The 14,080-nt window shown below is 35.8% G+C and overlaps 1 protein-coding gene across 1 annotated transcript in view; it reads left to right on the top strand.

The window, feature by feature from the left end:
- Nucleotides 1-502: 502 nt before the first annotated feature.
- LOC147076049 (mitochondrial coenzyme A transporter SLC25A42-like) overlaps nucleotides 503-14,080 on the top strand; it is a 29,733-nt gene continuing 16,155 nt past the window's right edge. Inside the window, 1 exon segment of the mRNA XM_085941540.1 lies at nucleotides 503-796. The gene's annotated coding sequence lies outside the window, so the exon portion shown is untranslated.

The raw sequence follows: 14,080 nt of genomic DNA, 5'->3' as shown, positions 1-14,080 counted from the left end.
CAGGTTCGCAAAGTGCGAATTCTAATAAAAATGTTGCCAGATAAATAATATTACCCCAAAATACGGATATAATATTACTAATCATCATAATATTAGGAAAATCGAGTACATTTTGTCGGTAATTATTATTATTAAACAGATTTTTATTACCTGAATTGTTATATAAATTGAATTTTTATTTGTTATTCTCAATTGAAAAATATGTTTTTACGTAGCTAGTTAGATGTTTCTGATTATTTGTATGATCTTATATATCAATAAAATTGGCCTCCGACGGACGCGTTTTATCAAAAAGCACGAAACGACACAAAAATATACCCAAGACTATGCGCAATAGTATTTTTGAAACGTGGGTTACGCTAATATTTGGCATTATAACTCATAAATAAAGACAGCCGATTTATCAAAATGAAAATTAAATTTTATATATTGATAATATTCAATTGGTATATTATTTTATACGCAGGCAACTCTGCTCACTGACACACGCACAAATTAAATCAGTGTGCGATAAACATTTGTTTTGACTGGTATGTTATTAGGTAGTGGTTTTGCGTATGATTGTTTATTTATATTTTACAAATGTCGCTTTGAACAATTGATACGTGCAAAAAACAATCGCAAACCGCGCTCAAGTGATCGACCATCAAAGTCGTGATGTAATTCCGCTCGTGTTGTGCCGAAAATGGCAGTGTTTCGGTGAAAGAAAAACAGTGTACAATTTTTAGGTTAGAATCTCCATACATAGCTGTCAAGGATATAATTATAATACATACGCGTATTATTATTATCATGAGTGAGTGTTTACGTAATTTACGCACGTATTTATAGAATTATTCAATTGAGCGATTGAAAAACAACTCGCCGTCATATCTATCAACGCGAAAGACACATTAAAATGATATTTTTCTCTGTTTTATGTATGAAATAATAATTGAAACTATATTGCGACATTTGAATGCGAGGTCTCCGTTGTTTTTAACTGTATATTTATATAATAATTGATGTGATTACGACATGTTAATGTATTAGTAGTTATTATGTGGCCTTGCCTTTTTTTAAATTATGACTTCCTAAATTAAGTTTTTTTTTATTAGGTAACAGAATAATAATGACGTCTGCTCCCTGAACAGTCTACAATACTTTTTTTGGATTTAAAAAAAATATATTTTTTTAATTTCATTTTATATGGCTAGTCGCTATAAAAAATTAAACTGTTGAATTAATATTCAAGAAGCATATTTGCAATATGAATAATTAAAAACAACTCCATACATTTTTTTTTTGTAAGAAAATTACATAGGTAGGTACCATTTATAATCAATTGACGACCTAATGTATAGATTAACGAGGATCGGTCGTTAGCTATTTATTCAACTCTAGCACCAGTGAGTTATTCGAAGGGCATCAAATCGAGTAGAATTATTGGGTATATGCAATGTCATTGGATATATGTAGAAATAGGTACATAAACTTTGTAATGGCGGAAATATCTTTCCATTAAAAAAATCAGCTCACCGGTTGGAAACAAATCGTTTTAATTAACTTAAAAAGGTTAAAAAGACTATTTTTTACCGGGTTTGCGATGTCTAGTTTACTTCCGTTGTCCTTGGACGTCACGTCCTTGATGACCAGCAATGACACGTGTAGATTTGCGAATTATATTTGAATTATAGGTTAGTACATGCTTACCTACATTTTTGCCAGTCACTCACGAGTTTTGAAAGTTGTCAGGTGTAGTAGTTTTTAATGTAGAATCTGAAACCATGGACTCGCAATATTGACCATTTAATTAGAGATGGTATTTCAATTAGATTTAGTACCCACATCTTGATGGTTATATGACATGTAAATCCAGTGTGAGATTCGAACCTGCGACTCGTGGAACGGGAGACTAACATTCTAGCCAATGACATTTTGATTTTAGCCTACTATTTATACAAAATATTAATGCAAGTGTCATGGGTCAATGTGCAAAGTACTGTCTATTTTTCTTGGCATACGTATTTGTTAGGTAAGAAAAATAATTAATTTATTGTACTCATGTTATTTAGGTAGGTATATTTCGTGTCAATAATTCCTGAAAATGTTGTTTACTTGTTCAAAGGACAGGGTCATAGTTACAAGATGTATTCAGTTCGTCATAATATACATGCGCGCACACAGGAAAATGTTTTTGGAGATAGGATCCATTTGGAAAAATATTTATTCACCAGTTTTAGTGTTTCTTCATTAATAAAAATAGCTATTCATTTAATATGGCGAGGTATCGCGATCAGTGCTTCAAAATGATATATTCCACTTGCGTGAGGTGAGTTTAGGCGGAAGCTATTTTGTAAATTCTTAAAATAGGGTCTCCCTAGCAAACTCGGTGTACTTCTTTGAACTTCCATAGATGTAAATTGTATTTTCACTGCTTTTGTATGTTTATAGGTAGGTATTATGTTCTCTTTTTATTTTTTTTTTATTTTATAATACCTAATGTTTCATGTCATGTTGTGAACGTCTTAAACTTATAATCTGTAATATCCACAATATGTTAAAAAATGAATTGAAATAATATTATGATGCAGACTATCGCTAAATAATTTAAGTGGATTTATTTAAAAATACAAATAAAAGGATGAAAATACACGGAATACCCGTAATTTTACCTCGCAGAACCCTTGGCATCCACGGATTACCATTTGGGAAACGCTGCCATTAACATTAGCGATAGATAAGGGGCCTGCCTAAGATCCTAGCACGAGGGCCCGCTTCAGAATGTGGGGACCATGACTGTCAGTATCGCTGGAAAAAATCTGTCCTTCGCAGAATCTCACCCAAAAATTATAATATTCACACATCTTCCTCAATTTTCCGTCCCTAAGCAACGCATGGCCTGCCTGCCCACATGGGGCATCACCGATTGTAACATTGTGAGGTAATTGTTGATGGACAGGTTCCGCAATTTCTAGGTTGATTTATTTTGGTGGGAAAAGCTGACACTGACGAAATTCTTTATTCTTTCTCTCTACTAGAAACTACGACTACTGTGTACAGTCAACAACAGTAACCGTAGCAATAATCGTATTTGCCTTGCCTATAACTAATTACCTGCGCACGAAAAGTAATCGCGTCTGAGTATTATCATGGTTAAATAAATTGTTTCACTATCATCCCACTGCTGGATGAAGGTCTCCCCTGGCTCCCTCCACTATTCTCGGTCCCTAGTTCTTCGCTGCCACGTACATCCAGCGAATTTTATGAGTTCGTACCTATATCCTGTGAGTGACCTCTATCACATCGTGTACTCTTGTCTGCTTCTTCAGGCATTGGTTTCTTTTGTGATCTTTCCGTGTTATGCTCAACATGCACCTACCCATGCCACGTTGCGCTATTCGTAATTTTTGGATTTGTCTTAGACTAAGCCGGCTCTCACATCAAAACTCGTCCGCCGCAACGTGTCGAATACGTTGATGTGACGTCATCGTTATTCACAAAACACACGTTGCCAAATGGAGCTCCGCAGATTGGTCGAATGCGACTGTTCAGTTTGAAAAAAACATCTGCTGTTGCAATCGACGAAGTTGCATACTTCTCGGACTGCGAGTCGTAGACCTGTACGAACACCTACGAATTGGTCATTCCTATACCGACTCGCCGATCGCCGCATCCAAATAGCTTTACGTTTCGAAGATTACGTGCAGACGAGGCGATTTTAGATGTGAGAGCTGGCTAAGAGTCCATGTTTCACATGTATACGTGAGCTTTGGTAGCACACATTGGTTGAACACTTTACGCTTAAGACACAATGGGAGGTCACTTTTGAAGATACTGTTCAGGCGCCCGAATGCACTCCATGCCAGTTTGGTTCTGCAAGCGATTTCGTCATACACACTACCGTCAATTGACATTTTGTTGTCTAAGATAGACGTAGTTGTTGAGTGCCATTGATGAGAAAAACAGTATATCATTACTTTTGTCTTTGAGATATTTATTTTTAAATCTGCTACTTCACTATTACAGTACTTCATAGGTATATCAACAATAAGTACCCACAACAGTAACTGCCTATAAATAGTTATGTTGACTTTATAATTAGGAAGAGTTTTTGACCTCTAATATAATTATCGATATAATATGTTAATGACATTTGTTTAATACTGACAGGTCCACGGGTTCTCAAACTTTGAGAAGTAGTGGACCAACACACGTCCTCTAACAATTCCACAGAGCGGTCATGTCTAGTCCGAATCGAATACATGGGGGGGGGGGGTAGTCCATTTATTTTGTATTGATTTTTGAGCCGGCGGGAGAGGTAGGGTTAACAAAATCTAGCAGGTGGTTTTCCAGGTAGGTAGGTAGGTATGTCAGTGGCGAAGGGTGGAGGTAGGCTGTTAAGATCCGCCATAAATAGTGCACACTAAACTTTGTCAGTCATACGTATTATTTGTTTTCATTGAAACATGTCTGCAATAATTTATAGAATGTGTTGGATAGTTTTTAAAGTTCAATTAAACCCTGCGAAAACCAAGACATAATGGATAATAACTTTGAATATTTTATAGATAGAAAATAATATTTTTTATCTATTATGTACCTATTATTAATTCAACGAAAACAAATAAGTATGAATAAAAAAGTGTGCATAATTTTGTTGCATCGCACTAAATAATATACCAAAACTATTATGGTTTGGTTTTGGCAGGATTTAATTGATTTTTAAAAACTAACCAATAACATCTGTAAATTGTAGTCATAGTTCAATTAAAACAAATACGTATGACTAACAAAGTTTGATGTGCACTATTTATGGCGAATCTTAATAGCCTATCGCCACCCTTCGCCACTGAGGTATATTATTCATACCTCGACACTCCACAGCTTGAGTCTAAACCTGGCCTGCAGGTATACTTAACAGCTAAGGGTGTTCACCTACGTGTTATTGCGAGTTGTCGCATCCACAAGTGGTTACCGAACGCGCATGACTTAACAGTCATAACTGTTAAGATCGTAGTGTCCATTTGTGTCATCCGCGTTGTCTTGTCTTTTAGACATGCCGCATCGGAATATTAAAGTAGGTAAACATTGGATGCCCCGGATAGTTGCGCCAATTTATGAGTGCCAGGGTCTTCGAGGCCTCGCGCGTCGTAGAATACCTAGAGGGGGGGGGTCAACTCATTGAGAAGGCCGTTTGACAGTCAAATCATCCAGGTCACGATCATGAGGTCTTGACGAAGATGAAGAACAACTAAGTAGTATGCCATTTACCTAAATAATTTGTATTTTTTCAGTTTTTGGGGGGAGGGGGGTTCGGTCCCTTGTGCGCGTGCCTGTGTCCTTATGTAAATCAACATTGTATAAAAAACTGTTTGAGAGCTGTATAAAAACGTTTGAAATATTTTTGTAGAAATTACTTATCATGTTTTTTTTTATATTCCGTTGATGGAAAACATGTGAGTGCAAATGCGAGTATGTACATATTTTGTGGGAAGAGTTTACTGTTTCATCGGAAGTAGTGCTGCGTGGAATCGTGGAATGTTGTTTTTATTAAAGCGCGTAAATTTGTACGATAAGAAGTTGCCAAACTACATTTATTTTGATTTCATAACAATACGCAGGTGTGGACGTGGGTTATGTCATGTAAATTGTACGTAAAACATTTCACCGTGGCACAGTTCGCCGTGAGTTTTCTTATCGGAAAGAGATGACAGTATATGTACTATACGGTCTCCAATTTTAGTAGATTCAATATGAACATTAATTCAATTTTCAATTCAAGAATTCAAGAATTCCTAACCTAACCTAACCTAACAAATAATCCAGTATATCAGCTATTTTCAAAATTTGTTTGCTGCTGGCTTCCTGTCAACTGTAAAGTGTAAACTGACAAGAACCGTGTTTTATTTAGACATGAATTTTATGTCAGTACTATACGACGCAAAGAGGCTGGACGTCTTTAATATACGGTCATAAATATTTCCTTTACAACATTTCACGGTGAAGTGTGATATGTCGAACTGCATACGTACAAGTTTCCGGACACGTTGGACGTGCGTTGAGTTAAATGACTAAATAGAAATTTGTGTGGCGGCAATAGTTTACAAACCATTGTATAATATGTTTGCGAACAGATTGGTTTAATTTGATGAAAAATAATTAATTTAGATTCTCAGTTTAATCGGCTGAGGCGAGAGGGTGCGTGATGTACCCTAAATTTTAAAATAATTTAGATATAGGTATTTCAGGACTATAGTGTATTTTTATATTTTTCGGTTTTGCTTAATTTCAACTGGTGAAATAAGAGGGACTACAGTAAAAAATGTTTGAAACCGTTGCCCCTGTCTGACCCAGTCGTGATAAGTGTGTTAGTAGGAATCACAATAAAATTTGTTTATACAACATAATATTGACTTCAGCAAATCATGCTAAATAATTGATAATTCCTATCAATAATTTCCTTTGTCAATATGCTATACTGCAGCGGTAGTCAACCTTTTTATACCTACCGCCCACTTTTGTATCTCTGTTTTTGTAGTAAAATTTTCTAACTGCCTCACCGGTTCCACAGTAATTGTGATTATAAAGCAGACTTACAGCAAGTTAAAGCATTGTCAGACTTTCGCTAAGCTTGGTAGAATAAAAATCTTTATAAAACAACTTAATGTAGTTAAATCTATCTTTTTATTTATGCTTTGCATACATAGAAGCATGAAGTCGGATGACATTACATATCTTTTTCTTCTTCCACCCTGTCACGACCCAGCATTGGGCCACAGGGCAATCACAAGTTCGCGCCATTTCCCTCGGTCCATCACCGACTCTTGCGCCTACCGCCTTGTCAGACCTGCAGCACGTAGGTCGCTTTTGTGGCACCGCTGCAGGGTGAGGGAGGGTCGGCCACGGCGACGGAACCCTTGAGACTGTGCCACAAGGGTGCGAAGTGTCTCACTCTTTGGCGGCATTCGGAACACGTGTCCACATTTAATTAATTAAATTATTAATGAGATTCCTGAGGCTGATGCTGCGAAACTAAATACTGGATATCTGGCTCAATTTTTGTGAGGAACAAGCGAAGGTCTCATCTTTCGGAAATATTCAGGCGGTTTCTTTCTTTGGTCATAATATGATTAACAGCACTAAAGCCTGATAATAGTGATAATCAATAAACTGAATATCATTTTCCACATGTTTGGATATAAGACAGGCAACACTTACGTAACATGAACTAAACTTAGGTATGCCAGAGCGATACAAATAGTATATTGTATGAAATTTAAATTGCCACAGGGAATTTGATGAAAACATAATGAAAATGTTTTTAAAACCCCTACCGCCCACCACGAAAGCTGGAACGCCCACTATCATACATTAACTATTATGGTTTGGTTTGGGCATGGTCAGTGACATCCCTAGACAAAATGCTGTGCCACTGGGCAGCCCCATAATGCCGACCCATTTTTGTATACAATATTTTTCATCATCCGTGTTCGTGTCTTTTCTGGTCTCCAAGAGCGTCAAAGGGCAACGGAAGTGAACTAGACATCGCGAACCCGAAAAAAAATACAGTCCTATTAAACCTTTTAGGTTAATTAATACATTTTGTTTCCAACAAGTGAGCTGATTGAAAAATATTTTCGTTATTAAGTATATATAGCTATATTATATTACTATAAACGATTCTCCTCGATTTGCCGCCCTTCGAGTAACTGCCGCCCCCAAGCGACACTCAATCTGCCTACCCCCACGGGACGTCACTGGGCAGGGTTTAGTTGAATATTAAAAACTAACCAGCTCGATATGAAAATTGTATTCTCAGTTCAACGAAAACAAATATTGTTGACTGATAATGTTTAGTGTGCACTATTTATGTCGAATTTTAACAGCCTACCTCCACCCCTCGCCCCTGTTACATATTATTATGGTTAGTGACCATGATAATATACAGTATTTAAAAAAATCTTTGTAGATAATGAAAGTAAACGTTGTACTAATGTACGGAAGGTCCTGGGTTTAAACTTAAACAGCTGTTATCTATGTTGTAAACATCACTATTGAAAATAATATTATGTATGTCAATACTAATATTGAAAAATATTTACATTGAAAAACTCGTTTTAAGATAATTATACCTCATTAGCAGGCAGCTCAAATCTGTGTCAGTTGTAAATGTACAATAAGGTGCAGGTTGATGTATTTATTTATTAAGTACAACGTTTTTCTTGGCTCGTATTCTTGTTTGTCCGCTGGTTGTTTGTCCAGTACAAATCTTGCAATCGATTTTTACTAACTTCCCGACTAGCTAGACATTTGAAACTTTTAGAATATATCAGAACACGATGCCAATGCATTCTTTTAATACTTTTAGCCATCTTTAAGCAGAATTGAATTCAATTTCAGTTAATTCTGTTTTGTATGAAAAGTTCTTTCGGAAGAAATCCGTAATCCAATCCACTATTATTGGTTGATAAGGGGGTGGTCCTAGCAACTAAATTATTAATATATACGTGCGTTATTATGGAAATCAAAATGAAACGTCAAAATGACATTTCAGTATTCTATATTTGTTTGTTTGTTTGTTTTTTATTTACTTCATATCAAGTACAAGTTTGAGCATAATAATTCAACAGAAAATTTAAAAACGTATAAGTATAAAAAGTTCATTTTATCTTGTAATTATTTATTTAAGAAAACAAAACATTTTGGACATAATAAATCTAAATTCAAGACGTTCACAACATGAGATTTACATTATAACAATAATATTACCGTCACAAGAGAGAAGAGAATAATATAAGTAATCTAATATATAAAAATTAATATTTGTGTGTTTGTGTGTTTGTTTGTTCGTATTTAATGCGCAGCCATACCGTTCATCCGATTGCAATAAAACTTTGTAAACTTATTGCTTGCACTTGCGGGAAGAGTATAGGCTATACTAATATATAAAAATGAATGTCTGTCTGTCTGTCTGTCTGTGTGTCTGTCCCGTATGCGTTCCTATACCATTCATCCGATTGCAATGAAATTTTGGTAAGTGGTTGCATGCACACCCATGAAGGTTTCTGAATTAGAAAAATCATCATCTTCTTCTTCTTCTTCATTATATTTTCTTTTATTCGTATGGTTCCTATACCATTCATCCGATTGCAATGAAAATTTGATTAAGTGTTGTGTTCACGCCAGCAAAGGTTTCTGAATTGATACAACCATTTTCTTCTTCTTTTTCTTCTATTCTATCTTCTTCTATTCGTATGCGTTCTTATACCATTCATCTAATTGCGATTAAATTTTGACCAGTTGTTGTGCGCAAGCCCGCAAAGGTTTTTGAATTAGTACAACTCCCTTCTTCTTTTTCTATTCGTATGTGTTCCTATACCATTCATCCGATTGCGATGAAACTTTGGTGAGTTGTCGTGCGCACGCCTGCAAAGGTTTCTGAATTAGTACAACCATCATCTTCTTCTTCTATTCGAATGCCTACCTAAACCATTCATCCGATTGCAATGAAACTTTGGTGAGTTGTCGTGCGCATGCTCACGAAGATTTCTGAATTAGAAAATCATCTTCTACTTCTATTCGTATGCGTTCCTTTACCATTCATCCGATTGCAATGACATTTTGATCAAGTGTTGTGCCCTTGCCCGTAAAGGTTTCTGAATTAGTACAATCATCTTTTTCTTCTTCTATTTGTATGCGTTCTTATGCCATTCATCCGATTGTGATGAAATTTTGACCAGTTGTTGTGCGCACGCCCGCGAAGGTTTTTGAATTAGTACAACCATCTTCTTCTTCTTCTATTTGTATGCGTTTCTATACCATTAATCCGAATTCAATGAAACTTTGGTGAGTTGTCATGCGCGTGCCCACGAAGATTTCTGATTTAGAAAATCATCTTCTTCTACTATTCGTATGCGTTCCTATACCATTCATCCGATTGCGATGAAACTTTTGTCAGTTGTTGTGCGCACACCTGCGAAGGTTTCTAAATTAGTATTATATAAAATACAAAGTTTGTTGTTTGTTTGTTCCATCCAATTTTGATTCTTTTTTACTACATATTAATAACATTAATAACGTTTTCATATTTTGGATTCGATTTTAATTTAGTGTTCTTATGTTTGACCTTTACTCCTATTAGAATTATTTTCATATTGCCATATTGTATTACAAAGATATTTTAATATTAAAAAAATAATTACCTATTATTATTTTTCAAATATCTAAGATAAATATAATCACGAAGCGACCCTGTGCGAAGCCGGGTACTTCAGCTAGTATATAATAATAATAATAAAACATTGTTACTTTAAAAATAAAAACAACGAGAAATAATTATGTAATTTAATAATATAATACGTAAGTTAAAGTGTATAGAAATAAACCAACGGCGCTCCAATAAGCGGCCCATTTCCTTGAGTGTGTAATTTTACAAGATAATTAAGAGCTAGTCGAAGAATCTAGGTTATCACAAGTTTTGTTTTTGTTTTGTTACGCCAAAGAAGTATAACTTCTAACGCGTGTACCTACATAAGTAGACACACCGATTTTTTTCTATTGGTTATAAATTATAATATATTTTCTCAGAAGTGTTTTCAAAATTATGTATGTAAATATAATCGTTTAGTAAAAAATCTTTTCCACTGGTTCCTACATATTATATAGATATTGGTAATATCTACCGCATCTTGATATAATATTAATTTTAACTCTCCGTAATCAAAATTAAAATAGATATGTAGGTAGATACTTATATACGCGTATCTTTCGTTTTTGTAAGCCGAATTCGCACGAAAATAGATTAGATTTACATTTACAGGGTCAAGTACGTTTCCTATAAAAATAATAATATATAATATTATACAGGGTGGGGCGTGGGAACTTCCTTTTTTGAAAATGAAATTAAAAAAACTGTACACGTTTAATTGTTTTTATTATTATTTTTCAGCCTGTCACATGACACAGGAGATTAATTGGTTTTACACCATTTTAAAAATAATATCTTGAAAATATCGCCCTCCACTATCTGAATTCGGCAGTTTCGGTTCACTATTTCAAGCATGCCGACCGGTACATTGGCCATTTCAGCTCGGATGTTGTTCTGCAGGTCTTCCAGGGTCGTTATAAAACCAAGGATTTGAACCACAGGAAATAATCGCATGGGGGCCAGTTGAAATCCCCTCTCAGGGAGATCACCCGCCCGTTGAAGGCTTGTTTTATAAAATCCATTGAAATCCTGGCGGTGTGGGCAGTGCCACACTGTGTGAAACCACACATTGTCCAGTTCCATTTCTTCGAGACCAGGGAATCATTGTCAAATCACGGTCTGAATCATATTGGATAAATAGCTATTTTTATTAGTCAGGAAACACATTAACAACAATTATATTATACAATTCTAAACGTGAATATCAATAATTAGTAATTATTACACATCAAGTTGCATCGCTTAGCAACCTATTTTTAAATGTTAATAATTTGCAAGCAAAATAGCGCCGACTTTTTTACTATTAGCACGGATTTGTGGTGTGTGTTTATCTTAATTAACTGCTCGACCTGCAACGCCGGGCCCACCCTAAACCCGGGCCCTCAGACTAGACCCCTGTCAGCCCCCTTGCTGCACCTTATGGTACATTTACAACCGGGGAACACAGAATTAATGGGAACTGAAATACCTGACGGGTGTGGAGTAACGGGCAACCGATCTCGAGTGTGGAAGAAATGTGATAAACTTGAACACGTGTCAAGAATACGCTTGTATTTCGTTCTGACAACTGATCTCGGTAGATGCACTGACGTGTATTTGAAGGTTGCAACACACACTATTGCACGTCTATAATGTGTGGTTCATTTTCGTAGGACACTCACACATTCAAAACCCTGCGTCAAAATGTAGTGTATTGGGATGTAGCCTATCGGAATTCAATTTATTGATCTGTTCTGTGCGTGAGTCACTACGGCAGTGGTTTCCAAACTTTAAGGTACTACGCGCCACTTAAAAAAAACACATCTTGGCGCCTCCCCTCTTATCTCATGCATTACAATAACACACACACACATTTTTAATTGATAAAAAATGTATTATTTATTAAAAAAAAATCGTAATTGACAGAATAATATATACATTTTGAATGCGATTGATGTGCTTGTTTCTTTTATTAGCACAAAGTTTATCAAATTGCAGATAATTCAGCAAATCCCGTTTCGCAAACATATTATTACGATGTTACGAATGGCAACATTACCTGCATTGCTTTGCTTGATAAAGTATTATATTATTCTTCACTTCGATTCCACTAAAATTGAACAATGGTTTCACTCCGAATTTTTTGTTTCAGTGAAGTATCGTATGATAATTCTATCATTTTGTTTTACTTTTCAATAGTAGGTACTAATCAATCCAAATTCATTATCTTGATCGTGCCTTTTGCCCTAGTCTGCGGCTCCCTAGGGAGGCGCGTCTCCCAGTTTGGAAATCGCTGCACTACGGTAAGAATGCGAGCGTCGAATATTCGGTACTCGGGTTTGAATCCCAGACGTTCCGCATCGAGTCGAATGTCGCCCCGACCGAAGATCGCGGCTTGCTTCAAGTTTCAAGATAAACATGCCTGATCTGATAATATATACCATTGAACTAGACCTCTACCTTGTGAAAAAAAATCTTTCCTCGTGTCAAGCCTATCAGGCACCATTAGCGAGACGTCCAATACTGACTAGTCAGTGCGCTCCCCAAAGACGTAGACATTTTTGGTGACGTGCTATGTATTCTGTATTCGAAATTCTGTATAAAATTTTACTGTCACTCCGACGTTTAATCGTTTGTAAGGAATTGCAAACGACCGATAATAATAAAATCGTTGCCTAGGCAACGGAACAATTTTACTATCAAACTTGCGTTTGTATACAGCTGACTGATTCGCAGCTAACTTCATACTGTCGCGCACTTTCGTAACGGTGTGCGCGCGCAGCTCACAATTTCACTCTCTACCAAATGCCCCAAAAGTAGTATCTTTTTGATAGTTCAAGTGTTACTACAAAAAAATCTTGGAGTGATCCGTGGCGTCGATTAGTAATACCTACTTTGATTTAAAATACAGTAGCTGATCGCCAATAGTAGCTCAATTTGGAAAACGCTTCAGAGAGTATTAATAGCCAGTTACAATATGTCTCCTTTAGCATGGTGGTCTATGTGTGTGGGCGCGATACCCGAGAGATGCAGGTTCGATTCCTGCGTGGTGTCTTACTTTTTTCAGAAAGATTATTTCTATTGGTTTTAATATATTTTCACAGGAGTGTGTTCAAAATTATGTATGTTCAATAATTAGAATGTTACATTCTTAAATCTTGTGAATTATTCGTTGAATAAAAAAATAGTTAATGAAAGATTATATTTACCGTTTGCCTGAAAGATAGATGTATCTAAAAATAGGGAGCATCAGTTGTGTATTCCCCCAGGGTGCAGAACCAACCTGCCGCCGCTGGTAATGCCAATTGGGAGGGCAATAACTATGTCCAACTAAATTGCTATGGGTGTTGATATATTCCACTTGCGTGAGGTAAGTTTAGCTGGACGCTATTTTATAAATTCTTAAAATAGGGTCTCCTTAGCAAACTTGGCGTACTTCTTTGAACTTCTATAGATGTATAATTGTATTTTCTCTGCTTTTATATGTTTATATTATGTTCTCTTTTTATATTTTCATTTTTAACGCTTTTATTACTTTTCTTCTTTATAATAATGTTTCATGTCATGTTGTGAACGGTTTAAACTTATAATTTGTAATGTCCACAATATGTTAAAAAAATTGAATTGAAGATATAATTACGAGCATTTATCCGAGTGACACATATAAATAAGATAAGTGAATTATGTATCATAGCATGATCCAGTGACGTCCTGTCGGGGTAGGCAGGCCATGTTTTGCTTAGGGGCGGCAAATGAAGTAACGAATGCCATCATTACAGTGTTCGTTGCTTCGTTGGAAAGTACCAATATCTTTGTTTAAAAAAAACATAAGGGGGCCTCCATAAATATCAGTGTCACAGACCTGCGTGTACCTGTAAACATCGCGGTTTTCGTAGAAATGCTCTAACCCTC

The sequence above is a fragment of the Rhyacophila brunnea genome, unplaced genomic scaffold (assembly GCF_057557595.1).
Source record: "Rhyacophila brunnea isolate RB1 unplaced genomic scaffold, BYU_Rbru_1.0 scaffold_13, whole genome shotgun sequence".
Lineage (NCBI taxonomy): Eukaryota > Metazoa > Arthropoda > Insecta > Trichoptera > Rhyacophilidae > Rhyacophila > Rhyacophila brunnea.
The sequence above is the reverse complement of the archived record's forward strand: the minus strand, read 5'-3'. Positions and strand labels throughout refer to the sequence as shown.